The sequence below is a fragment of the Parus major genome, chromosome 3 (assembly GCF_001522545.3).
Source record: "Parus major isolate Abel chromosome 3, Parus_major1.1, whole genome shotgun sequence".
Taxonomy (NCBI): domain Eukaryota; kingdom Metazoa; phylum Chordata; class Aves; order Passeriformes; family Paridae; genus Parus; species Parus major.
In genome coordinates, this window is record NC_031770.1 from 86245027 (window position 1) to 86271622 (window position 26596).

The 26596-nt window shown below is 34.2% G+C and overlaps 1 long non-coding RNA gene across 1 annotated transcript; it reads left to right on the plus strand.

Annotated features, from left to right (window-relative positions):
• Positions 1-1980: 1980 nt before the first annotated feature.
• LOC107202556 lies at positions 1981-25746 on the plus strand. The gene is made up of 3 exons (XR_001520727.1): positions 1981-2161; positions 3640-3759; positions 25530-25746. It is a non-coding gene; the product is annotated as an uncharacterized LOC107202556 (long non-coding RNA).
• The last annotated feature ends 850 nt before the right edge of the window (positions 25747-26596 follow it).

Genomic DNA, 26596 nt, shown 5'->3' on the forward strand with positions numbered 1-26596 from the left:
GGGGAGAAAAGGGTTTTCTGGAAGTTTTATTCTGGTTTTCTTATTCTTATAGTTTTTGTTAATAAACTTTCTTTATTCCTTTTAAGTTTTAAGCCTGTTTTGCTCTCATTCTAATCCATATCTCACAACAAGAAATAAGTAAGTTTTCTAGTGATTTTTTTTTAGTTGGTGCTTTGAAACCACAACATTTATGTAGTGCGTTGGCCAGGAAATCAAAATTTGCAAATCTAAACCAGTACAAATTCTGAGTATTTTTTCTCAACAATTCAACTAATAATTAATATTTTATTTCCAGTCAGTTTGCATTTATAAAATTCCCTGATTATTTTAAAGGGTGGTTTTTATATTTTTAATTGTATATTTATGACAGTGGATGTAACCATAAAATGTCGAGTTCGTAAGGACAGATACACGTGTCCATATCAATTAGAAGAAATTTGGTAAAATAACATTAATAAAATTTTATGCATTTGACTCACTCTCTCTATTCTGAAAGGGATATCATGAAAAATTTTAGGTGCTTAGGTTAGTATTCATCTCCAATGGGTTAGCAGTAGATCTATTAAAAAATCAAATATCTATTGGTTGAAAAGAAACTGAGCCAATTTTTCCCTTAAAAAATGAAAAAGCAGAGAAAGTTCAATTTTAAGCTAAGCACTCAGAAAGTTAAGGCTTTCACCTGAAATGTAGAAGGGATTCATGTAAACTGTAGATATAATGCAGCCTGTTAGTTATAATGTAAAACTCAATATATGCTTCAAGTTTTGACAATTATTTTCCCATGAATTTTCACATTCTGTTTTTTGTGTATACACACATATCCTGAAATTTAGAAAGTTTCAGAACTCATGAAATACATAAGTACAATGTGAATGAAAGAACTGGTAATTTCTCCAAGTATTTTCCATAATTCTTTGATATACTGTGATGCATGTACAGCTCAAAAAATCATCATCTCTTTCTGGAGCACAACTGAGAGAAAAAGTCATGTATGTTTACCCAAATATGGAGTTATATTATAACCCAGTTGTTATATCCCATTTACAGATACTGGCAGAGATAATAATCAGTAAGGAGAAGGTTCAACATCACATCCAAGCCTCTGAACTTGATATCTGGACTCTAGGTTATACTGGGGTTAAGAATATTTTTTCCTCTTCTTTTTGAAGCTGTGTCACAGTGCAGAAAATAATTAAAATTTATGGGATCAGAAAGAGAGCAAGCATAACGACAACTCAGTAGCCTACTGTCTCAAAATTTCACTGGAGAAAAGAGACCTGGCTTCTGTTCTGTATTCCAAAGACTATACATTTTACATGAGACAGACACTGGATAACACGTATAAGTGTATATTGAAGCAACCTAGACCTTTCTCATCCTGAGTGAATATCTTAACCCGCTGACATGAGACCCTTACTAACTGTTGGACTTTCCACTGCCTTCTATGGATATTAGATTGCAAACATCTCACAAACACTTTGTCTGAACATGCAATCTCATGTTTAAAAGGAATTCCTAGAATTTTTGTTTGATATCATGCAGTAAAAAGACCAAAAAAAAAATAATCTGTTGTATTGTGTTGTTAATTTTGCTCCCCATAGTGTTATGTTAATGGTTTGTTCCCCTCTCCCTTCTGTTTTTATTGTTAGTTTAACCTAAGCTGTACCCTCCTACCCCAGTTGTCAATCCACCCTGCTACCTGCCCCTTGTTCTTGAATGTTTCCTGTTCCTCCCCTCTGCGCTCTGTCTGTCACCTGACTACTCCTCCCAGCTTCTAGAAAGCTCGGGGAGGATCGTTGAGTGATAGGGCAGAGACAGAGGAAGTCCCACCCTGAACCTTTCTCATTGGTTCTCCCCAATGTCTTTTTGAGCCTTTCACACCCCCCTCTTGTTTCTCATTGGTTTGTGATCTGTCCCCGCCCCTTGTTCCTCCCCCAAATTTAAGGTGCGCTCATCCCTGTTTTGGGAGCTCTCCTGGAGCAGTGCCCATTAAGCTGAAGGTTCCTGAGAGGATTCAATAAACCTTGGACTTTGCCCTTCATGAGGGCCTCACTCCTGCTTCCTCCATTGTTGCTGCCGTCTCTTCCAATAAGCCACTCCCCTGATTCCCAGGATTCAGAGGGGTGTCCCCTGCAAGGTCGGCAGTGTCGAGTCAGCCCAGGTGGGTGGAGTGCTAATTCCAAAAGAGTCACCATGACAAATGCCTATGGTAACTGTAGCTGTGAGAAGTGCTATATGGCCATCAACTACCTATAATGTAGAGTGTTTCCTTTAAAGATATTTCTACTCTGCTCACTTGAAGGAAGGTCGGTCACTTCCAGCTGAAAGTTCTAGGATTATTAATTTTCTAAAAAGATGTTAAGGATTAATAATATTTCCAATTTAGATTAAAAAATCTGAAAGAAATATTTTGCAATTTATTCTTCATTATTTTCATGACGACTATTATGTTGGATCTTAACTATTTATCAGTTTCTAGATGTTGTTGACACTGCATATTCATTTTCTTTTAGAGATGTGTGGCATTCTATTTCTGTGGCTGAGAAATAAACCCCTAAAAATGAAAAAGGATCAGAAGAGATAAGTGAGGGTGATGTGTCCGTAAAGACCGGAAAGTTATGTGGGGTGGGACTGACCACAGATGTTGCAAAGAAGCTGGCTTTATCTCATCACAGAGGGGACCAAAGGGTGGCCTTCATTTCACATGAGCACCTACCAAAAGTTAAATGGATCTGCTGGTTCTATAAATGTTTCTCCCAAGTTCTTCTTCTCACTACAAGTTCGACTGTTTCCTTGAGCTAGCCTGATCAGCATGGGGGTAGTGGCTCAGCTAAACATAGAGTATAAAACAAGACATGTGTCAAAAGAATTTAAAAGACAGCAGTAAGTTTGAAATGGCTGCTACCCACATATTCCTTTCCAGCAACTGGGGACTCCCTGCAGCCTGACAGTGAGAGTATTAGAGATATTGATAAAAGGGAACATATTGGTGCTGTGATCCAACTGTCTGTTTATATTGCTTTACTTTGTTAAGTTTAACTTATGTTTGTATTAGTTTATGCAGCAGTATTTAAATCACTCTGATAAATCAGAAATCCAATGCAATATCAACTATCTTCATATAAACAGATTTGATAATAAATATTAAATCTTCCACATGTAGAATATATAAAATAACCTAGTCAGAGAATGTCAGACTAAAAAATTCCTTGTTCCATCAGTAAATGCAATTTTTAACAAATTCACCGCTATGTAAAGGTATTTGCCAGTCATAAATTGATTCCTTTTTCTGGATATCCTGAAAGTTTATTTAAAGCTTCTACATGTATCACAAGGTTATTTTCCATAGATTCTATAATTATTTCTGTGTATTTTTTTATCTCTCTGGTTTCTTGATGGAATATATACATCACATTTTCTTCAGATGTCTACAAACACAGCTGGGTCAGAAATTGTTCAAGCAGAACTTTTATATTATTACTATAATTTTTAATTCCAGTTTCTTATTCTGCAGTCTAGATCCATGGAATGGGAAAGAAACTACTTCTATCTAGCTTCAGGTAGAGCAAATCTCTGCTGCTTTCCAGATGAGTGGTTTGATTTCCTTACTGTATTTTTTTTTTTTTTTTTGGTTTAAAGTAGAAAGCAAGAAGTTGCAAGATCGAATTCCAGTGTCAGATTTCCTCCTTTGCCTTCTACATTCTGGAACATATTTTAGCTAATGAAAATGGACATCCTCATGACAGCAAAAGCTGATAGGTAGGAAAAGGACTGTATCTGTAATTCAGCCTTTGAGAGAGGGTTTGGGTCCCAGTGCACACACCACCTCATCTGTCGTTACAGCATTTTCTCATTCTTCTGATTCAAAAACATATTTCCCATTCCTCCTAATACTTAATAGTTTCTTGATTTTTTTTCCCCATTTTAATTTTATAAGACCTCAAAATTTATAAAATTTGGAGGTTATGGTTTGTGAAATTTATTTCATTGTGGATGTGGAAGCAAACACAAAATGGTGTGAGAATATTTACCATTTTATTGGAGCAGTCACTAAAAGTCTACTAAATATCTTTTCAGTGTAAGGGGTTATTTTCTTACCCTTGCACACAGTGACGTGTATGCATGAAGGCTTATTCAACCAGAGCCAACTATTCAGTGTGAAGAAAGTAGAATAAATCAGGAAAGCATATCACTTTCAGCATCACAGCTGTTGTCACTTCGTGTCCTACTTGGTAGCTGGGCTACTGAGAAAAGCAAATACTTCTTTGTCTTATTTCTGCACTAAGTAAATGTCATAGCAACCCATTAGCATTGACAAGGTCCTTGTTCCTGAATATCAACTACATTAACCCTTTCTTCTGCACCAACTGTTTCTCTATTATATAAGCCATAGCAATCAATGTCTTTTGTTTAAGTTTACATGCAGCCACAATATTTGATGTTTCAAAAATAATAAAAAGATTATTTTATTCTGATTAAGCATTTCTGCTGGCTTTTGAAGAAGTTACGCATTCTTTAAAACATGACACTTTTACTCTCAATAGTTAGTCTTCTTAATATAAAGTTGCTACTTCTACATAAGACTGGTCAAATGAAATTTGGTTTAATGACAACAGTGTAACCATTCTGTGGACTGATGGTGCCGCTTCTTAAATAACATCATAATTTGAAATACGATGAAGTTTGAGATTTGAACAAATAGTGTCTTTGAAATAGACATCAAATGTGTTCCAAAACATATTGAAATTTGCGGTAAAAGCTTTAGTTCTGTTAACTTTGTTGACTTGGATCAGATTAATGGAGTAAAAATTTTTAAGGTTTTTTTGTTTTGCTATCCATATATGAAATGGGTATGTTGCAATAAAAAACTGATAGAATCTTTATTTACCTAACTCTCAAAGGTATCTGAAAAGTCCTTGGTGCTTTTTTAGGATTGCAAATATTTCTGTATGTTCACATTAAACTTATTAGAAGTGTCCTTTTGTCATATCTATACCTATATTAATTTGAAATTTCAAAAAAATTAAACTTGTCAGTCTATAAATAAATCATCAAGTCCAAGGTAGCTGGCAGTAATTGTCAAGGTGTCATGGCTGATACTCTTACAGAAATCCTGACACTCTGTTACTTCAGGGGCTAGTAAAGTCTTTCTTGGTTGCTGTAGAATAGCTGCACAGAATATGAAGATTTTCCCTTATTTTACTCATCACTTTTCTAAAAAATTGATTCTAAAATGAGGGAAGCAGAGTTAAATTACCATCTGCTTTTGCTTGCAGGAAACCTCAGTACATTTATTTTCATCTACTTGTTTTTCCAACTAATTAATAAATTATTACAGAGAAAGATGACAAGTTAACTTACTAGTCACACAGGACACAGATATATGCTGTTCTGCAGTTTCTGACAGATTGAATTATTGGATACAGTTAAGATGATGGAAAAAAGCAAAGGGATGGGTTAGAAGTTCAGGATTCTTGCTGACTGCACTACCTTCTTATAGTATCATGCTAAAGGTTGACTTCAGGAACATACATTAAGTCCCTTTTCTTCCAATCAAGCAAAACATAGCTAATAAATCATATGTTGTAAGAGGTAGTACAAAGTATCTTGGCTTTAGTTTCAGGAGAGCTGTGATGAAGTAAGCTGCACACAGTACTGTACCTTGCTGGTATACAAAACACTCCCAAATTACTTCACCAACGTGAGTGTTTACCTTATCTAAGCTTATGATACATATTGTGTGGACGGTTTATTTTACTTTAATCTAACACAATTTAGAAGTATTAATACTGATCCTTGAAGACAACTGGGTCTTTATTCCTATCATGTAAACATAATTGCATGCTCTTAACAGTTTTACAATTGTTTCATAACTGTCTACATATGCTTAAGTATGTGAGTTAGAAAATACACTCTTAAAAGCATCCTTCAAGGTCAAATGGCTTTAATCTTTATTTTTCTAATTCACTTTCGTTGCTTTTATGACTCATTTCTGTCACTGATACCTACATTAAAGAAATATGTACTATGAATGTGCAGAGACAACTTATTAAAATGGGGCTCACATCCTTGTCTTGATGCAAAATAATCAAGATTAATACATACTTTCTCTGATCAATGGTTAATAATGCACTACTTCGCTAGATGACAAAGAAGTTGTTTTCAGAACTACCCAGGATTTGTTTCAGATAAGACTTCATTTTGAAAGAAATTGGTTTCACTTCCTCAGACATACATTTTAGATGGAAAGGCTGTGAAATTTAGTATTCAGACAGCTTTGCTTCATTTAATTTTTAGTATAAAAAAAGTGTAGAATTTTGACTTTTATGACTACTATTACACTAAGTGTACTGTCTTATCCATTAATACAACAATGACCTATATGTCAAATGATAAAAATGTACAATAATCTGTTACGCCCAAATCTTATTATGGACAAAAAGGGAAAAAACACATATGCTGATCTATAAAATTCTTGTTTGTGTAGAGTTTTAACAAGCTAGCCTAACTTGTCAGGATAATACATGAAAACCTTAATGTGCTCAAAATTGACCAGAGGACCAGAGGGTCATCTCTGCTTGATATAAAGGGTTGAATGAGTTTACTGGGATCAGGTGGCTATGTTCATAGCCTTCCCTGGCTTAATCAGTGTAAAAGTTCTTGAGTGAGCCAGACTGGCATGGGGGAACTGGCTAAGTCCAACATAGAGTATAAAACTGAACAACCAGCAGAATCAATTTTGAGGAGGACAGTGGGTTTGGGCTGGTTTCAGACCATGTATTCTTTCCCAGTGACTGGAAACACAACATACAGTGACAGAATCATGACCACAAACAACTAGAGACCAATAAGGAGAATCAAGTTTGTATTGTGATCCAACCATGTATTGAAATGACTGTGTTGTGCTTGTTTTTTTGTTTTTTTGTTTTTAAATTTCAGTGAACTGTTGTATTGTTAAAAAATAATCCCAGTAAATATATTTAACATTAAAACAAAACCCCTCCTTGTGTAGAATATCTTCGCACAGTGGGAAATGTGAATACAAAGTTAACCTGGCTTCTTCAGGCTCCATGACAAATATTTACCTTTTCTTTAGTATCCTCAGTATTATGTGGAAGGTGGCAAGGACTTTCTGTAGAAAATTATTCTCTTATAGCAGAAATAGGCATTATAGAACATACATATTTAAAAAAAAATCGGTATTATCTTCTAAGGTTTTGAACACCAAAAGGGAAATCGGGAGCTAGGATTTGGTTCTGACTCTTAAACTAATTCTAATAAAGAGATATAATATTATGATGATCATTGCAATAGCTCAGGGTATATTACCTGCTTTAAATGACATTGATAGTAAACCACAGCATAACAAGTTTGCAATGACATGGATCTGGCTATACTTGGGTTCTGAAACAAGAACCCTGAACCTTTGCTGCAGAGGTCATGCTCTAGTAAATATCCTAAAGCACTTTGGCAACATCGAAGATGAAAGAACAGTTCTTGAAGAGTCACAGGTAGTGTCACTGGAAGTGTCACTGAAATTATAATTGACAAAACATGAATATATTCTTAATGTTTTTAATAAAAATATTGCCCAAACTCTACAGTGGGGAAATTTGTAAACTGTAAAAATACAAAAATTGGAAGGGCCGTTTGCACAAAAAATCCCAGGCAACAGTGTATGGAATTACCAATGAAGATGGGAAACCACATAATCTACAGCATGTTATGGTATGTACCCATGCTCATCACATATTTTAATCCAGCTTTTATTGGCCTTCCTCCTATTTTGCTGCAACAGTACTGTTCATCAGTCCTAAACACACTCACAGTTTTATCCCATGGCAGTATTTCTTGTATCCTCACAGTACTCCATGGAAGATATACCTGAATTTGCCTTGATGTGCCACAGAGACCATCTTGTCTTGTTGTCCAGTGTTCTCTCCTCCCTTGACACCTGTTTGCTGTGACTGACAGTTTCCCCCTGTGAGCACTGATAAATTTCAGCTCGACCATACTGTGGCTGTCAAACAGACTGGCATAATACACCGTCATTGTCAATATCTATGTAACAACATCACACCATTTATTACATCCTGTCACATAAGCATGCAGCTAATGCGTGTACCTATCTTATACTCGGTGCTTCTTCTGTTTATTTTTGCACTTTTTTAGTCACTACGAAGTATCCTCATTGTTATAAAAATGTTAAAAATCTCAAGATTTAAAAAATCTTCTGCAAGGAGAAAAGAAAATAAAGAAAATGTTTGCTGATGAAAATATCTAAAAATAGTGTAAAAAACCTAAAATAGCATATTGTGCAAAACAGTAAGAAAAGGAAGAACACATGCAATGAATTCCAATATGCACACTCAACACATATAACTAGAATCCAGCTTTCATTAATCGTAGACACAGATAGGTATTCAAAGAAAATATTTTTTCTGAAGAATTTACTTTAAATACTAAATGAACTCTTTTAGGAGAAAAAGGCCTGGTTTCTCAGTAAAACAATGTCAAAGGAAAAATAACTAATAAAAATGTGTTTGCATACTATTCTAACACATATTTTTTCATTAAAATGAACCTAACTGGGACTGCACTAGTATGTGCTTCCAGTGCTAGAGATTGGCACACTGAACTGCAGACAAAATGGGGTTTTCCAAAGAACATTTCCTAATGAGCAAAAGACCTCAGGAAATTTATAAGCACATAAGAACTTTGGCTTCTCAGATTTTCCTTGCTCCCAGCTATATTAAAATTGTGTAATTCTACAAAAAGAGAAGAAAAAAAATGCCATTATGAGAATGTTTTAAAATTTACAACTAAGTTCACTAGCTGTTGGTAACGAAGCTTTATTCAGAACTGTGGAAGATAGGAGTCTTAAATAGTGGCATCCTGTTACTAAGAATTACTTTGCAGAACAGCAGATAGCATAGGTTCTTAAGTCAACACAACTTGTCTGGCAAATGAGCAGCTTTATACATTATTTGCTGCATCATTTTTGTAATCCTGTTCTGGAATTCATTCTCCATGCCTTATTATGTGGAAGTGCTCATTTCAGGCTGTAGCTCCTTTTCCAATGAGCTGGTATCCTAGACAGCTCCTAGCAACCATGTGTGACCTGTAGTATTAACGGTGGAGATGCTAACCTAAGAAAAAAAAAAAGTCAGTAAGATTAATAATTATTTTTGCCCTTGCTTTGGAGCTTGAGGTCAGTCTGGTCTTAGATCCTATTAAAAGACTCATGTAGACATACAGAAGAGTAGGCCTGTAAGGGTACTGGTTTCTCTTCTGCTAGATTCTAAGACCTAATTAGTGTTAGATAACCAATATTTAGTTATGAGCTTTTAATATTTTTATGAGTTTATTTTTGCTTGTATCATTGGACTTTGCTTGAAGAGCCAGATTTTTTCAAGCAGTGGTCCCACCAGTTCCTTGCAATGCAGTTCCAAATAGCCGGTAGCTATTTGCTGCCTTAGCTAAGAATGTAAATGTGTAAATCTTTAGCAACACCCACAACCAGTTAACTAACATGCAAATGACCTTAAATCTACCCTCAAGAATGGATGTCGGATTAAGGAGAACATGAAACTTCCATTTGAATATTCAGATTTAGAAAAACATATCTTCTATCCTCTGTTGTTTCACTTTAGTGTAATGTAAATAAAATAATAGTTTATCCTCTAGCACATCTGCTTCTAATGTATACAGTATGGAAACACATTGTTCAGGCAATTATTCAGACGTATAGCACCAGAGAAAAATTATTCCCTGATGAAAACGCCATACAATTATGTTAGAGAAGGAGAAGTTCAGCTTTATACAATACTGGAGATAGGAACAATAAGGAGATCTGACCTTTTGCTGAGGGGCTATTGTGAAAAATATGTGTAGGCTGATCATTTGGCTTGCAATGAAAATTTATCACAGACAGTGATGAATTGAAAGTTGGCTTTAATGTAAACATTTTTATATAATAATAGGTAATAATTTTCCTTGCATAATCTGTGTATTCATAATTTAATGTGATAAATGCTGTACAAACATGTAACTTCCTAACACCACAAGGTTCTTGTTAAAAGTATTATTGTGCATGTTTTGACAACTTTATTTTTACATCTCTTTCTAAAACATGAAATTTTTGTCAGTTCTCTCTCCAAAAGAACAACAGCTGAGCAACAGAAAAAATATGTACATATACAGAAAAGAATGTAACTCCTTTTTATTTTAGGCAACCTGCTAGAATATTACCAAAGCAATAAAAATCTTCCTAAAAGAGAACAGAGATGCATATATGTACAAGACTTTAAAAGCAGTGTCATTGTTCTTGTCTTCCTTTAGCAATACAAACTTTGTTTATGCCATTACACCACCAAACATTTTAAAATGCAGAAGAAGAAGGTCAAACCATTTATGCTGGTTTTGGCTGGGGTACAGTTAAGTTTGCTCACAGTAGCTGGTACGGGGTTATGCTTTGGATTTGTACTGGGCATGGGGTTGATAATCTAGAGGATTTTTATTGCTGAGCAGGACTGACACAGAGGCAAGACATTTTTCTGTTTTTCCTGCTGCCACACTCTCAGGGAGGCTGGGGGTACACAGGAGGCTGGGGAAGAGACAGAGGTGACCCAACAAGACCGAAATGATATTCCATACTATATGATGTCATGCTCAGTATTTAAGGTGACGGAAGAAGGAGGAAGGGGAAATGTTTGGAGTGATGGTGTTTGTCTTCCCAAGTCACTGTTACATGTGATGGGGTTCTGCTCTCCTGGAGATGAAGAACCTGGAGAACATCTGCCTGCCCTTGGGAAGCAATTAATTAATTTTTTTGCATGTGAGGTTTTGCTTTCCTTATTAAACTACCTTTATCTCAATCCATTAGATTTCCAGCTTTTACCCTTGTGATTCTGTCCCACTGGCAAAGGAGTGAGTGAGGAAACTGTGGAATTTGTTTGCTGAATGGGGCTAGACTATGACACTTTAAAAACATTAAAAAATTTTACCTACAGAAAAGTATGTAATACGAAACTGGAGCAAACATGGGAGTAAAATCTTTTGACCAGTAGATTTTTTCAGACATGCATAGCAATGATTTTTTTTTTCCTTTAGAGAATTGAAACTTATTATGAGACCAAAAAAAATTTGTGCAGAAACCATTAAAAAAGTAGGGTTTTAGCTCTATATCGAAGAAAGACCACTTTATAGTGCTTGTTTGTTCTACAGAGTACTTTTGGCTCTCAAATCTTTAACATATTAACTAAGCAGAAACTAGAAATGGGGTGGATAATACATACTTTCTTCTGCATCAGAAATAATGACTTGATGACCCTGGAGGCATAGTACCTTTATTCATTACAGTGAAATCAAGTAGAATGAGGCTGCCATAATGTCTGATAAATTAAGCTTTACAGTATGCCATTTCTGGAAAGCAGCTGCAGTCAGAGCAGCTATTAAAACAGTGTCTTTGTTAAATGAGTGGCATTAACAGGAGTTTCTTGTTAGTCAGTAAAACACATGAAAAGAAAAACCGACAGAAAAAGACTGTACAGAACATGTAACCAATGTGTCAATGCTGCAAAGCAGTAACAAGTACCACTTCTGTGGGAGAAAAAAACAGCTTTCACTTGCTCATAAATTCAAGAATATATTTTGTACGACAATTATTTAAAGAACTAAATAAAGCTGGCTTCCTCTGTTGTACACCTTAAGACGTTCTGATAAAAACTGCCCTTATAAGATGTAAGCATTTTAACTTTACCACTATAGATGAGAAGAATGACTAGATTTCAAGGTTTTGTAAGGTACATGAACTCATATGTCAGGTTATAAATGACAATTGAAACTCTGAAGGTAGTTCAAGTATTTTTGTCATGTACTTGAGAAAAGTTTTCATAAATCTCAAAATACCAAAGAAGCTTCAGTTTGGGGAATGAGTTCTGCCAAGTAATGTTAAAATCTGCTTCTATCATGCTTAACAGATTTAACAGAGAATGAATGCTCCAGAAGTGTGGACCCTTACTGTTAGTGTAATTATGGACCTGTTAAAACCATTAACAAATGCAATTAGCACAGCTTAAGGTCATAGAATGCCATTCATCTTTCTTGTTACTGCAAGAACTAGCCTCAGTAATACTACTTCTGCTACTGTTTTTCATTTTTTGCTTCATACATTGCTATGCTCAATTATGTTTAAGGTCTCCTCAAAAACCATTAAGGTTTTCTACAAGATTTTGTCAGTGGTCTTTAGATGTAGAGATCATGGAGACTATCCATGCTCTTAGTGCATTAATGACTCAATTTAGTAAAATGACAGGGAAAATACCTTTTAGACTAGATTACTTAGAGCTAGGTTATCAAGATTATTCAGACCTAATTTGTACCAATTCTTACCATTCTTCAGAGTCACTACTTAATTCAGATGTATCAGTAAATATTAACACATATTTAAAGGAATTTAGAGGACTTCTAAGGTTTAAGATGTAATATAAATCCTCTGTTTTGCAAGATGTTTTCTTCACTCCTTTTCATCCAATATCTATATATTTAGGTATGCAATGTCTAAGAAATTAATAAATCCTTTTTATTATGAAGTTTTAATTACATTGATATTTGTAAATTAAATACATTGTAATGAAGATTTTTAATATAATTGCACATCTTAGAAATAAATTATTACTGTGAACTTTTTTATAAATTAATTTATTTACATTTGGGATTTTTAATCAGTCCATGTTGGAATGACCAGTCTTACACTGGAATGATATTCTCTTGAAAAACCATTCTCAGATCTCCTACACTCTTCTGTGAACTCACACAGTTGTGCCAGCATGGGCTGTAATCCTGTCAGACCTAACAAGCTAAGCACATTCAGGTTGAATTAGTAGAAGAGTGGAAGACCTCTAAGGAACACTTCAGTGTTGTAGCAAGTTTTTAAGTGCTACTGACTCAGTGGGAGACACTCTTCTATGTAAGTTAGTACTGAACTAATGCCCCAGCCAGGGAATTTTGAAAGACACTATAATTAGGATGCAGCAGGCTAGAGTGCTCAGAGAGTGGGAGACAGTCTGACCGATGTCACTGCAAGTGTCTTTAAGCATGAACTGCAAAAAAACAACTGCTATAAGGAAAAATAACCCTGGAAAATATTAGCAATGAATATAAAAAATATCTTATGATTTGACAGTAGAATATAAAAGCAATAGAAAGCCTAGTTGGATACGATCAGCACAAGACCATTTTACTGATGCGTATGATGAATTTTGAAGACCAAATACAGGAAAAAGATCTTGCTAAAAGAAGAGATAGATAAAATTATTTCTCAATCAGTTTTAGCTGATGTGTTGCTCATTATATGTTAAAAGTGGTCTTCCACAGAAGTAGTCCTCCTGGGGTCTTTACACAATCATAAAAGAAGTAACATTCTGCTATAAAACTCCTAATACACAATACAGCTATGAATATTTAATAAACACTGAAGTAAAGAATAAATTTTATACAGAAAAGGTAGTCTAATATTTCTAAGTACTGGGAAATCATTCAAATATTTCTATTTGCATGCATGGTTACTCCTTCACATAGCAGAAAGTCTTAAAACTCTTCTCATAAATACTATCTTAGAAAGAAAGTAATGAAAGGTGAACTCTGTATCACAAAATATGTTCTTAGTTTTATCAGGCAATATTTGCCCATCTGTAGCTGTCTCAAAATAAGTTCACTTGCCCTTTATGCAGCATGGTCAACAAGCAGCTAAAATCATCTTAGATATATCACAATGACATTACTTTTTAGTTAAATTTAAAATAAAGTGAGTCGTGATCACAAGAATTTGCAGAAGCTTCGGCAGTCTATATTAAATTTTGAGGCTGCCAGGATAGGACTCTCTCTAGACCCTTACAGGGTTGTGAAAAATTCTGAGAAAACCGATAAACAGGTGTAACTTTAATAGATGAATGAAAGAAATGGGGGATAAAAAAAAAAAAAAAGGTGATATTCTTGAAGGGGAGTAAGTTGAAATTGTAGATAGAGTTTCCATTAATGTTTTAATGGAAGTCTTCTACATATGAAAAAAAATGGGATTTTTCTCCATAGATTTTAAACACTGAATTCCACTGGTCAACTTTCTAATCACTCGGACAATAAATAAATTTGAAAAAATATTTAGCAAGGTTCTGCTCGTATAAATTATTAGACATTTAATGATCAAAGTGCATATGAGAAGCTAGAAGTGCACTGAATATTTTAAGCATTAGTTCTCAGTGCAACTTCTCAATATGTACTGAAGTTATTGGGAAGATAATATTTTCAGAAGGTTGCTGTTGAAGATGTTAAAAGTTTTATATAAATGCTGAAGAAATATGTTAGAATTTAATTTCCTGAGGACAGAAAGAAGACTAAAACCAATTCCCTACTCAAAAAAATACTAAATAACAAAGCAATATCACCTTTTTTTCCAGATTATTTTTCTGATTTTCATGCTACTGGAGACATAGTAGATGTGAGTCTGTTTGGACATTATTTCCTTGATGTTCCACAAGTCATTACAGAAAATAGTCTTGTATTTTAGGAATATTTTCACTTTAAAAAGTAGAAGCATAAAAGTTTTCCATGTATGAATGTAGCCTCAGAATCATTAATAAACTATTTTTCAGTTCAGCACAATGAATTTATAAATTGGGCATGATGATTCCCTACATTAGGTAAACTTGAGCATCATCCAAAGGCAGCAGTATTGCTATGGGCAAATGAAAAAAGGTTGTTGATGAAATGGGAAAAGGGAATGTTACTTAATTTCATTCCACTATAGAGAGAGAATAAGGGAAATTATTTACTGGTATAATACCACTAGAGGTGAGTTTGTATGGTGTTATGTATTTAACAAAATGTTAAAAATAATCCCATTTAAGAAGATTTGTTTAAAGTCCCATAATACATTTTTAAACTTAGTTATCCAAATAATCACACTTTATTTGGACAATTCTACTTTGCCCACCAGAAATTTTGATTTATTATTTCAACATATTTTTCTAATCTGGAAATTAATGCTCTAAGAAGATTTGTTCCAGGACTTGTGTTCAGTAATACTTTATTTTTCACTCTCCTAATTACAGAGAACATTTTTTTCCCTTTTCTTTGTAGGACTCTTAAGTCTGTATATTTCATTCAAAAACTGAGCCTTTTTTTCTTTTTATCAGTATTAATCTTCAGATTAGGGCTTGAAAAAAGACAACATGAAGAAAAATTTGGATTGTAATTATTATTAGCAGCAGCTCTTGTTTGTGTGTGGCACATTGGTTATTGTACATGCAGTTAATTTTAGATAGACAAGTTGCTTTAAAATCTTAAAACAGAGATGTTTCACAAACCTAGGTTCTTACGGATTTTCAGTTTACAAATGTTATTTCATCTTTCCTGATGACAGGATATCTGCTATGTAAAGTAGGCCATGTTCCTCTGTATTACAGCTGAAGGTACTCTGCAGATTAGAAAGCATTGCTTATACAGGCAGACACAGTATTAAACACAAGCTTTGTAACTGAGTACAGCAGCTCGCCAGGAGATAAAGTTCACCAGACTACTGCCTCTTCAAAGGCATTTCTCTGTCTTTTTCTGTGTGAAATTAATATCCTTGCATTTCTAACTGCTCCCTATGGCATTTATGCAGCTTGTGGGTATGTTGGTCAGGCAGAGATCACTTAACAATGATCAGAAAAGCTGGCATATAGAACAATAACAGAAGCTCTACCATGAATGGGGTCCTGCACATTTAATATTCTCTGAAAACACAATAATTTTTTCCATTGAGTCATGGGTGGCTGAAAGTTCCCATTGGAAAATACCAAATATGATTCGCCTATGCTAAATGGTATGACAGTGCATTAGCAATACATTCAGTTGCTGTTTGTAAAGGAAAAAATACCCAATATGTATCATCAGAAGTTACTTCTCTGTCAGACTCTGTATAATATTTGAAAATACAGTTGCATTCTCTAGTAAAAGTCCATGGATCATAGGTACTGATTCTAAATCTTGGTGCACATGCTCAGCCATGAAGGATAGGTTACATCTCTAGCTAGTGATTCAAATGGCTCCTGCAGGTAGCAGACCAAAGAACATGGAGAATATGTAAAATTAGAACAGACTTCTGTAGGTTATAAAAAACCAAGATTGTTCTTGCTTCATCATCCACTGTGAACAAAATTCAATCATGTGCATTAGCTATCCCAGCTCAGTTGATTCTCTCAAACAGTAAAGGTATTCAAGACATCCACATACTGCTGACAGTGGGTGAAAGACTTGTGCCATTCTGAAGAGGAAGATAAAGCCCCACAGATGGCATGTCAAGACAGTGTTGGGCCCTCATGAATGTGCATCAACTCTGTTAATCTGTATAAAATCCTTCTTTATTCATGTAGAAAGATTATAGTGAGAATGATCTTAACATTTCCTTATGGAAATACAATAGTGGCATAAATAGTTTCAGAAGGAAATGTGATCACCTAGCAACAGTTCTGATCTTCAAATTTCTGCATCTCAGGATTAAGAACATTTCAAGGATGTCACATACTTTCAAGTCATCACATGGCTGTTCACTCTCTCTGTTGACTTAAGTACTTTTCCCTGCCTTTGCCCAACTTGTGTGATCATTGTTCACCTCTGTGTAAACAGTGTTCATACACTTGTGCTGCAAGCAGGGCAACTTCATTGTGACAAGCAGTTTCCCTTTTGGCTCTGAGTCTAAAATGAATCATATATCGCTCCATTTCACAGTTAATTATAATAAAGAGTATGTATGTCAGAATTTATACAAATGTACAAATGTGTAAATGTATAAATTAATATAAACCTTGCTTTGCACATGTCATTTCTACTATTTCCTCACTAATTTAATTATAGTGTTCATATGAGAAAATTACTGCCAACATTTAAATCCCTTTCTCTAAGTAGGTTTAATTGTCAGTGAAGGAACCAAAGTTCTGATGAATTTGAGTTTGAAAAGATACACTTAACATCCTTACAGTTCTCAAATAGGTAATTACCTTACTGCAGAGAATCCCTGAATCAGTAAGGAAGTTTAAATAGAAAATTCTCATGAACTCTTCTACCACGTTGCAGAATACTGCTCTGCTCCATGCAAAGATCTAATAATTTTTTCTGATTTCAGACCTGTTTTTATAAAACTGTTCTTTAAGAAGAATTTTCTTTCTTTCATGACAGAAGTAATTAATTGATCCTTAATTATTTGTGTTAGGTCCAGACTCGCGGACTTAGGCAGAACTATTGGAATCAGAGTTAGGATTTCAGAGTTAGGATAATTTCTTGATATGGCTAGAGATCCAGATTCCTGACATGAAGGCTGGCAAACAGCGAGCATGTTCTGTGCAGTATCTTGGCCCAGGTTCTTTAGCAGTTACTCATCCAATGTTCAGACAGGACTCAGGACAAGCACAGATTTAATTCTCAAATTAAACTGGATACAGTCACCCTCTTTTGGTTGGGAGGAGAGTTTAGCTGTGCAAGCACAAGCAAATGTGGGCCAGGTGGCCTTATATTTAGTGCCTGAAGCTTCTCATTTGCCAGAGTTGGCAAAACCTGTGTTTCTTAAAAATATACATTACTAGGTACTGGGATAAATGGCTATTGATCACTTCTTACAGCTTCTTCTAGGCTTGGTAAAAAGTCACAAAAATACTAGTCTGTATATAAAAAATTAGGATCCTTAGCTCAATAAGTAGGCTACACAAGGGAACAGAACAGTAACCTAAGAATTGCTGAACTAACCCCTGTCTTTGTGCTCCTTGGACATAACCTGTACTTGATTGTTGCAGTGATGGAGGCTGTGTACAGATGCTCTTTTGCATTCAAATTCCCCATGAACTAATTCAGGAGCAACGTATAATTTATCCCTTCTAAACTGTTAATTAATCCAATATGATGTATGAATCCTATTGTTCAACAGCTATATAAAATGAGGCAGATCATAACTTTTGTAAGCAGCATGGTCCAATAAAGATTGAATACAAGCTAATATTGACCTCATGAACTGAAAACCTTCTTCTTTTTACAGTACACTGTAGCTTTGGTATCAAAACATTAACTTCACAGTAGATTTCAGCTTTGTGTTTCTGAAGATGCTCATTCACGAACCAGTGCCTCTTAGCCAAGTTGCCTAATATTTTGTATCCTACCACAATTACAGACTCAGATGGCAGCATCAAAACCAAACAGGTGCCATGCTCATATACACAGGACTCAGATTGTTCACTGAAATTGTTCTGTGATCACTAAAATTTTTATATGCAACAAATATTTTTTTAAAAGTCCAATACAAAACTTGTATTAGCAGAGGAAAGGCTTAATCTACTCAGCTGACCTCTATGGAACTACTAGTTCACACTAACAATGACCATACCACAATAAAAAAGCTGTATTTTCACCAAAAGAATAAATCTTGAGCCATTTTATTGCATTTCACAGATACAAGCACGTTCTTTTTATATTAACCATGTTAGGTTTTTTGTGTTATCTTCTTTTTCTTAAGCTAATATGTTTATTGCTTTCAAATTGACAAAAATAGTTTATAGCTGTATTTCCTGTATATTTCAAAACTAAAGTGATTTGTTCCTTTTTCTAAGAATTGGGTAAGATTTAAGTTTCATAGAACATCTAAATACTTAGTTCATTAACACCTTCAGTATAAATATTCTGAAGATGCTGCAGTATGATGTTGGTTTTTTTTCTACTTATATCAGAGATAATTTTTTAAGAAACAGGTTACTTCCCTGCTACCAAGATAGTTTTAACAGTGACTGAGAAGCTGTAGAATAACTGAACATCTTAGCACTTTATCTATTTACTTATGACTACTAGCTATTCCTCATCAATTAGAATCAACATCAATCTCTCCTTCTTCTTAAAAAATGTAATTAACATAAAATAGTCATCGGCTCTTCTGATTCTTTCCAGATCATTGAATAATACATGTCATTTCAGAAAAGAACTCCTGTAAATATTTGATTCAAAAATAAAGAATTATTAAGAAATAAAATATATTTTCGTCATACATAAAAGATTAATCTTTTCCTAACCTTATCATTGAGAAGTCACTTCAAAGCATTTTAAGAACAGAAGTGACTAGAATATTTTATGGAAGCTTTCTCTATCAGTTAAGCAAACAATCTACTTAGAAATTCTTGCTGCTGCAGTGTACCAGAAAAAGGCTCTGTTGACATGAGGTCTTTGCTTTCATTATTCAACACAAATATCGTACCTCCAACCACATCTGACATTTCAAGCCTTAAACATAACACTGAATAGAAATCAGGGCACTAAAGCCAAAATTTTGTCTCATGCAGACCACCCTAAAGGGGAGTTTTTAACGTGAGAAAATATTTTGGCCCTAAGGCAAACTCAGAATAGATGAATTAATGCCGGAAGTGTTATTAAGATTTGGAATATGTTAACACTGTTCAGAAAGATATCTCCAGAGAAGTTTGAGTCCTAGAAAAAGGGAAACAAAGTGTTTGGTCTCTTCATGGACTAAAGCTGAACCCCAAGCAAGATACATTAACTTTGTGGACGATGTTTGTAATAGTGATGCTATGAATTCAGGTTTGCTTCTGCCATTTGGACTATTTTCTTCTCTCATTGGGCAGATAGATAATTTCATCTAGTTAAACTTAGAACAATTGCTCTTACGGTTCATTTTGAAGTTGGCCATTTATCTTTCAAACCTGTTGCACCAAGGGATTATTTAAAGAGGAACCAGGCTGGTTTTGCAACTGTGTTGGCTGGTGTATTAAAAATTATTACTTCACTATGAAGAACTTGGCTACTGGAACACTATCCTTAATTCTACCAATGTTTTCCATAGAAAATGTATAAATACTGACAATATGGACAGCGGATATCGCCACATGCAAATACGCCGCAAGTATGCCTGGTGTCTGAACCCTTACTTGATTTAGCTGTTAATATATATTGTATGATAAATAAATGTCATCTGACCAAGATGATGCACTAACAGTCACAAAGATACTGCTGTTTTGGAAGCAAGCATTGTTCCTTTGCTGACTTTACCTTAACACAGTATTGGATATAGTAATTTTGTAAGTCTTGGGCTTCTTTGTGTTTTTAATATGCAGCACTATTATGAAATGACAGCCTTACAATCTTCTAATCAAGCTGTTCATGTGCAATTCAATTTTCATTGTGTGCATTTTCTGTTATATTAAAATGAGAGTCACCAAAGACACTAAGAATACCTTAAATTAAGTAGTCTGTTTTCAGATAAGGCTTTGTTTTAATCAGGATTCTGTGAAGCTCACTGGTATGATTATGTTTCACTAATCAGAGGTCTAGAAACATCAAGGTGTTTTGTTCTTAGCATTTATCCTTGTTAGTTATTCCCTAGAGAAATATTAATTTACACTAGATGGCTTTATTAATGACCTCTTAATTTGGAGATAAAAATATAGTACTATGCTATGAACAATTTTTTTCTGTCTAAAAACCAAAACATGCCAAATTATCAAAACAGAAAAATTATGATATTATGGTGCTTTTATAGAATGCTCAATACTTATATTACACACATATTCCCATAATATTGTAAAGGCAACAAATACATGTTTATATCATTTATTTCTTAGAAAGATTTTTTTGTGTATTCCATATTTATTCATGCTTGGATGAATCTCTTCAAACAGCTATTTTATTAAAATTACAGGTGAGTGAAACCATAAATTTCAACATGGCTTCATTCTTAACAGTCTATGAAGCAGTAGATTGGAAGCATAAAATAAAGTGAGCAGAATCATGTCATGTTCTGCTGGGAGACATATTTTACTCTTCAGCAGCATAATAAAAACACATGTTTTAGAAATTGAGGCAAGACATACAGTACCTCCTTCCCATGAGATGTATTTCTCTGCCTAGAGCAGAATTTTCCTCTTAGCAGTGTGTTTCAAAACTGGCAAGTTCAACAGTTTAATCTCTTTAGCATTTGCATTACATTTTCCAATTTAGACAAAAAAAAAAATATTTCTGTCATACTGATGAAGTGTTGGGTTTAGAATTTTTCAAATAAATTTAATGTACATGAATAAGATTAGTGTATTTTCTGTTTCCCAAAAATGGGCTGTTTAAGCTGGTGGGAGAGCATGTTTTTATTATGTAATTTTAATAGTATATTCACATTGCATTATCTTTCTATTTCCTAGTCAGATATTCATAATAAATTGCAAAGATAAATTCAGGAAATGTTGAAAAGCAATCTTGTTTGAAGAAGAGATGTCATAGCACATGTACGTGCTGTAGTTTATATTGCATAATCCTTCCCACTCCACTGTGTAGTTAGTAGAATGCTACTAGAAGAATAACTCTTCTCGACTGAATATAAAGCACAAAGAACGTGTCTTTCACAAGGATCCTCTTGAAGATGTTTATCATTAAAATATGAAATTGCTAATTAAAAACTCCTTTGATTATGTAGACAGTACAATCTCTACTCGCTAGCATGCTAATGCACTTAGAATACAAGTAATATCTCAGTAGTTATGGACAACTTACTTGCAGTTCTGTAGTGCTGATAACAGAAGAAGGTACACATTCTATCAATTTCATACTTCCCAGATGAAGAATTCATGGATTTCATTAGGGAAAAGCAGCGTTGGATAAAAAACATCCACACTAATCATGTGAAGGATACTGCTGGAATAAGGGAGTATGAGGAACAACTGATTATCAATCATACAACTGATTATCTATGAACTAGGAAAGGGGAGGCAAACTATGGGAATGATACCCTCACAGGTTTTGTAAACAGCAGTTCTTCATGAGCCACTGTGCAGTTTGCTTTGAAATTAGAAAGATGAAGGGGAATCCAAAGAGAAAGTTACAGGCAGTTCTGCAGTACCAAGTGATGCCTTTTTGGTATTGGGTACCATCTTATAGCTATTGCAGAGAAGAACATGCGAGCACTTTTATTATATTAAAATCTGAAAGTATTGCAGGTACAGGCTTTAAGAACTCCAAGGGTATGAAGCTGCCTCACACTTAAACTCAGAATATTCACAATTAGGGGCAAAAAAACCCCAATTAAACCACAGGAGCGAAAAACCCCAAACCAACTGACCGACCAACCAACTGACCAACCAACCAACCAATCACCAGAAGTAAAAGAATAGGAAAACAGGTGTCACGGGGATGCAAACAGCAATGGAGATGTCAAACATAAAGATGGCAGATGCTTTTAGAGACAGCATTTGTTAAAATTCTGAAATGTTGTATTTTCAGTCTGTTTTTATTTCTCCAAAGGAAGGTAGCAATGAAGGCAAATATTTTAGTTCATAGAACTGTCAGTGGTGTTTCTATAGCTTTTTTGGCTTTATATATCTATAATTGTTCTCTCTATATGACATAACAATAGTCTACAGTAACCCAGCTCTAGGGAATTTTATTTTGTTGCCATTTTTGGGACTTGTCTGACATCAGCCAAAGCTTTTCACAGTGGTGGCTCAGCATAGCAGATGCAGAAAAGCCCAACCACCACTGCTGTTAGTCTGCCTATTGAGGATTCACAGTCCCTCATCTATCCTCAACTACAAGACATGACAACAAAGTACAGAAAAGAAGAGCATTCCTCTAGTGAATGCTGAACTCCTTCCAGAATGGCAAAAGGGCTGCTTTCTTTGCAGCTCATCTCAGATCCATGTTTACATGTTTGTTCTTATGTCATGTTTTCATGCCCATGGTGCTCAGATAGAACTTTGTATATCAAAATTTAGTTTGATCTGTGAATTATTCAGGAACATAACCCAAAAGGCATTAACAATTTAAATCTGCCAATAACTGATTTTCATTTTTTTTTCTGCAAAAGTAAAACATGGGAAGATTGTGTAATGGATCTGTTGCTGTATAATATTAAATGAGTTTTCTGAAGTAAATAATTGACATGCATATGAGATAAAAAAGGTTTTGATCACCAGTTGAACTAAAGATGATGAGTAAGATACAACTACTGGAAAGGAAAACAGACTCCAGAATATAAACAAGTACCAAGAGCTATGCCAAGAAACTTTCAGTCATTAATTTCAATTACATTTTATTTCATTAAAAAATTAAAAAATAGGAAAGGCATATGCAGTGAATGAATTATATTTTTCCTGTTTTTCAAAATAACTTCTGATGAAATAATATTGAGGTTTAGATTAAGCTAAAGATATAAGACCCTTGTCCTCACTGTTGCCATTTTTGTCAAATAAGAGGTGCTGGAAAGTTAGGCATTTAACTACCTAGGTTATCTTCTGGATCAGAAACTCATCTTCTTTGGTTTTTATCCACATAAACCCAAAGTAAATTAGTCCTAGTTTTCTATTCCAAAAGACAAATGAGATTTTTTTCCAACAGAAGGAATATTGCTGTTTCACAATCACATCAATATATTTTTATTGAGAATTTCTCCCACTTTTTGGATGTGCTATGTCTCAAAAAGTCCAATGGATTTGAACAGAAAACCAAAAAGTCACAACCAAACTGAAAAAATAAAACACAAAAAATCCAAAAAACAGAGTGGGGAAAAAAAAAGTCATAATGTTTATTTCCAAAGTATTCTGAGGCTCTGAGAATTTTCTCAAAAATAAAGAAAGGAGCAACAGATCATCTTCAAGACACAGATTTCTGAGTAGTGACATAACAAAAGAAGTGGGAGAGGTCAAGTGGAGAAAATAACAGCTAAAAAGGTTCTGAAAAACTACAGAAGCGGAAACCCAGTAGTATAAGTAAACCCAGACAGGAAGTTACTAATGAAAAGAAAGATGCAGCTGTACTGTCCTAGACCAGTTTCATAAAGAAAAGAGGAAATAAATTAGATTATAAGGTTATAACAGAGATCAATATTTTAGGGAAAATAACTGTAGGATTTCATGATAGTAACAGGACTACAATGCTATTGAAAAATAGGAGATATGTACTCAGAATAGGTAATAGAAATCAATATGTAATCAAAAAGCCAACTGGAAAATTATGTAAGATTGTGTGAAAATAGGAATAATACATTGTATATAACTGCTGGTTTCATTTTGTGTAATTTACTACTGCATAAGATTGATATTGTGAAATAAAAATCTAAACATAATTATTTACGTGTGTTTGACAAAAGGATGTAAACAACTTATTCTCTATAGACTTAATATTTTAAATAGTTTACTGAAAAATATCATGGATAATTTATCACCCTACTGATTTATTATCTTTCCTATTTCTCCTCTGACCATGAATGAAGGTTTAAAGGGGAAAATCAACAAAATAAATGTTCTAAGAATTATTTGATGTGTACTGCACATTTATTTGTTCTCAAAATCTCATTGTTTGCTCATTGTTTGCTTGACTACTTGTCTCTGTTACTCCATTGAAAATTTTACTTGATTACAGTAAAAAATGTAACAAGGTATTGTAGATAAATAGATTTAGGTAAATAATAAAAAATATCAAACTGTTAACTTTAGATGAGTTGAATGGCCCAACATCAGTCTGAATATGACAAAAAATACTCATCATCTCTTTCTACATGGGAGGAGTCAAAAATTAAAGACCATAAAAAATAAATTGACAAGCTGTAGACAGTCACTGACTTGTCTATCAATAACTGATGGATTGACAGAAACATGACAAAGCATGTAGACCTAAAATGGTAAAAAAACATACAACTTACATATTTGCCTTATTTTTCCAAAGCAATTTCCCAGTGCCCAATTCAAATGCAACCTAAAGTAAGGACCTTATTTTTTTAAAGTGTAAATGAAGCCCCTAGGGATGTACTACAGAAAAACTGTAATAGATTCAATTTTGAGCAGCTACAGATTAAGCTTTCAGATAATTTGTTACATAGCATCCAGAAATTTTCCCAATACTATAGGATCTGATAGTATTAAAGAGAAACTATATTAATTACAGGTTTTATAACAAATTAAAAAAATAAAAGTTACAACTGTAGGGACAATTCAGGTTGAACCAAAGTGGATAAGGACACAATTGATCTGAAATATCTACTTTTCATTGAGGCAAGAGTGAAGATGTGTAGCTTCAGACATTCTAGCTGTATTTGTTTTAAAATTATATTTCAAAATCATTATTTGTCATCTATTAGGTAATGGCATTCAACAATCAATCAGTAATAGTCTTAGAGAAGTATCAAATCTAGATTTTTTGAAATCCAGTGCCAAGAAGGTTCATTTTGTACCCTATCAGATCATATTGCATGTGGTGCTCACTTGCACATTCCTGACCCAACAGAATGTTTTGACAGGCTGAGTCAAAGCTGTGAGAAAGGACTGTTCCAGGCTCCTCACACTTATGCTGGAGGTCAAAAACCTCCATTGTGTAAAGCTATTTTCCATCAAGAATGAATGTATATAATGTGAAATTTCTCTCATGAAAACGTCATGTAGAACCATGCAGATAAATGTAAGTAGTGTTTATGTGAGGAAAATTAATTTTAGTAAGAAATAAAATCTCTATATTTTATCTAGGTTCAGAGACAACTGTAGATTTTGCAAGACTCACATGTTGTGACACCAGATTTTCAGAAGCCTTAAGAAAGTAGAAGACAAGGAAGTCCTGAAATAAATAAGTACTCAATATTGAAGTATGTTGATTGTTAAAATAATCATCTCCTCCAGTAGTTACGTCATTGATACGCAAGATTGTTCTTGCTCTTCATTAATTTTTGCCCTAACTGTGACAACATAAAATAAATAATTTGAATCTAAGGTCTTAGTTATTGCTGTATTCTGTTGTTAAAATGTTTATCTAGCAGTTAAAAGAGTGAAGCTAGGTCCTTTTAGTAAAAAATATAGTTTTGATACTCGTCAGGATTCTGGCAATTATGCCCAAATACAGAAGTTTATTAAGCACTTACTCTCAGGCTGATTAAACTTGTATAAACTTCATTTGTTCCTGTGTTCTTTAAGGTACAACAAGAATTAAATTGAGGGTGTTGGTAGTTAAGATTGACTATTAAACTTCAAAAGGTAAGGTGAAGAGTCAATAGTAATACCAATTTTAGTGCCTGAAAAGTTTTTGGTGCCTAAATCCCTATTACAATTACAGTCATTAGATTTTAGGAAGAAACCTTGTATAATAGTATTAAAAATGCAGAAAAAAAAAATCACTAAAATCTTATGAGACTTAACTAGCAATTATTTGAAGATAAAAAATCCTATATCATTGTTAATCAAAAAACAGCAGAAAGGTTTGAGTGGGAGGGATCTCAAAGGTCATCCAGTTCCAAACCCCTGCCCTAGACAGGGCTACCTTCCAGGTTGCCTTGGGACCTAACCAACTATCAGGGCTTCCACAACATCCCTGGGAACCTGTTCCAGTGCCTCACCATGCTCACAGTAATGAATTTCTTCCTAATTTCTAAACCAACCCTCTTTCAGTTTAAGGATCTTGCCCCTTTGTCCTATCACTACATGCTCTTGTAAAAAGTCCCTCTCCCTCTCTTGTAGCTTCCCCAGAAAGGAAGTGCAGATATTCCTTACAGCAAGTCAATGAGATGGGGTTTAATAGGAGGCAAATAGTGAATTTTCAAAGT